This window comes from Artemia sp. Qi Xiang Cuo, chromosome 15 (genome assembly GCF_049724085.1).
Source record: "Artemia sp. Qi Xiang Cuo chromosome 15, ASM4972408v1, whole genome shotgun sequence".
Classification (NCBI taxonomy): Eukaryota; Metazoa; Arthropoda; class Branchiopoda; order Anostraca; family Artemiidae; genus Artemia; species Artemia sp. Qi Xiang Cuo.
The window spans coordinates 12382118-12385443 of NC_142808.1; the positions used below are offsets into that span (position 1 = coordinate 12382118).

The following is a 3326-nucleotide window of genomic DNA, read 5'->3' on the forward strand; positions in this document are numbered from 1 at the left end:
ACTGAATGTATAGCCGCATTTTCGCTGAATGTATTCAAGGAAGTTTGGAGTCAACTAGTTTTGGTAACCCCTTTTTCTGTTTTTTATAGTACATATATATAAAAGAATAATGATCAGTACATTATGTCATTTAGCATAAGATTTATAAGATGGTTATATCACACTATTGTATATCATTAATTTAGGCCATCCTACTGTTTAAAACTAATATATTGGGCTTGAAACCTTTCACCAGCACAGGATGTATAATCTTTTATGAAAATCATAATTTTATAAAAAAGAAATATATAATTATATATTTTTAATCTTTATCGATTTATTTCTTTAAATTATTTATTCCTTAATGGAAAATCCTTTATTGGAAGTATTTGAGCTTACAACGAAGTTTTATTTCAGAACGGTTCCGTTAGATTGACATAAGGAAATTTTCTCTATCCATTATCTAATATAAAACTAAAAAAAAATTAACCAAAAACTTTTATAAAAACTTTTATTTTTTTTTAAAAACATACCCCTCATAAAAATCTCTAAAATCCCGACGACCCTTCTTATTCAAATATAATAATTAATAGTCCTCTAAGAGTGAACTTAAAATCGAATTCTTGATGCACCAAGGACATCAAAATTAGGCTATAGTATACTTTATCGTTCATTTCAAATTGCTTTGTTTCGTTGTTACTAATCAACCTGCCAAGGAGGTGGCCCTGGTTTGATTTTTCCTATGGTGGCGGAGTGGGTTTGACCTTAGCTTGGTAATACGAAACCCACGGATCGATCGCGGCTGTAGCACCACATTACGGGGCCGACGCAGGAACCTTGATAGTCAAGAAGCGTCGTTAATCTGATTTCTTACTTTTACTAATGAATAAAGCCAAGAGAGGCCGAATTGTTTAGTAAACTTAACCTTAGACGAATCCCGAGAGAATTTGAAATTCTGAAAAGAAGGTCACCCTTATTAAAAAGCCATGAAAATCAAAGGGTTCAGAGAGGTCACTGCTTCCTTCCCACATCCAGAAAGACTCCAAAATTTGCAGCACAATTATGATATTATGGAACATTTTGCTAAACCATCATAATGGTAACGTATTCGAGTAATGATTTTTAATATTTACTAATTATTACTACAATTTACTAATTGTGTTTTCAAAGAGTAGTACAGGTTTCATCAAACCAGAAACCATTAGCTAATAACTATATTAAAAGAGAACTAAGGCTTGGTTCGTTGCAAGAACAAGCAGGAGGAAAAAACATAGCCTCTCTATTCGCCCCTCCCCTAATTCTTTTGTTAAGGGGATTCTATACCATAAAGAACCAGCTTGTGGAAATAAGATATTGGAAGGGTAAATTTTGTTTTTTCGATCAAACGGAGCAGAATTTTCTTTTTTATATCAGGAACGAGTTGTCCCTAAGAACTTTCTAGTATACCTGCTAGGAAAGTGCCAAAAATTACCTCAAAAGAAATGTCATTTGATCGATTTGCCAGCTGTTCGAATTTTCTGTGGTGCAACTCACTCTGATTGAAAACTTTTTTTTAAAATTTTTTTGTCTTTTCAAACAAATTCACAATCAATGCACAAATTCTAAATAGGTTTCAATAATAAATAGTCCCTTGGGAAAATTCGCCAATGGACACTTTGCCTTTATGACAGTGAGCCGACATTGAGCCTAATAAATGATGTTTAAGGCATCAAATCCACTTAAAACTTAGGCATATTGCACCTTTTCGCAAGGATTATCAATTTGTGTAAGTGAAGAGCCAAAGTAGGCTAGGGACACACCCCTTTCTACCCACGCCCAGCCTACTTCTCGTAAAGGGGAGGGTTTTTTTTGCACCGCACTATATATTTTGAACTTTTTACAAAATAAATATACTGGCTAATTCTTTTTTGAAAACAAATCAACAATGATAAAAGAGAAAAAAGCCATTTATTGTACCTAACTTTACAATACTTGTAAAACTTAGGTCGATGTTAAGGCACAACGTATACGTTAAGTGACTAGTTCTGATGATGGAGGGAGGTGGGTTAGAGATATTGAATAATTTCGACTTGACTCATCTACTTTGTTATCAACATATAGTCCTACACATAGTTCTCTGTACATGTATACACACATGCAAAACATCCTGACTTTCGACGGTAAATGAACGAATCTTCTCACATTGGTTATTGTGAATGGTGGTGGTGGTGAATATGATGAAAATTCGATCGATCACAGCCAAAGAGTCATAACAGCAATAATGTAATAAAATAAACATCTATTTTTTCGTTGCATCCTCTCTTTCATACTTCCAATTTTGCTTCCGGTTTATAACGTAAAATCCCACTAACCTGCAAAAAAAAATTGTTTATTTAAAATATTATTTTTTACATAATTTTTAGTAAATTTGGGCACGATATGGGCAACGTCGCGGGGGGGGGGGGTAATGTATAACGGGTGTGCATGCCTAATGTATTAGGTACAATTATTTAACAATTTTTTAACAAAATTAGGACATTTTCAGATTAGGGGTCTCAGTCGACCAGCCTGAATGGTTGAAATCCACTAGCTCAGAATAGGGGTCTCAGTCAACCAGCTTGAACGGTTGAAATACACCCCCAAAAAATTGTTCCAAATTCTTCTTTTGCCTTGGCAGTGGTTAACGGAAGATTTAGTTAGTGAACGACTAGACCATTGCTTAAGCGCTAACCCTCTGCCCTTCCATCAATCACGCTCAATTTTTCTTTTCTATAGCGACCCCCTCATATAAGGTCTGCGATTTAATGGCAGGGGTTCAGCAGGCAAATTTTTAATTAATTATTAAACAAAAATTTGGACATTTTCAAACTTGGGGTCTCTAAATCCACTAGACTGAATGGTTGAAACCCAATAGTCATCTCATCTCATATCATACACTTAGCGGCTGCTATTCCACACACACAGACACACACACATACACACACAAAAACACACTCACACACACACACACACACACACACACACACACATACACACACACACACACACACACACACACACACACACACACACACACACACACACACACACACACACACACACACACACACACACACACACACACACACACACACACACACACACACACACACACACACACACACACACACACACACACACACACACACACACACACACACACACACACACACACACACACACACACACACACACACACACACACACACACACACACACACACACACACACACACACACACACACACACACACACACACACACACACACACACACACACACACACACACACACACACACACACACACACACACACACACACACACACAC

General features: G+C 36.3%; 1 protein-coding gene across 2 annotated transcripts in view; it reads right to left on the reverse strand.

The window, feature by feature from the left end:
- Positions 1-3326, reverse strand: part of LOC148943326 (centrosome-associated zinc finger protein Cp190-like) — a 651851-nt gene that overhangs the window by 565625 nt on the left and 82900 nt on the right. The window lies entirely within an intron of this gene.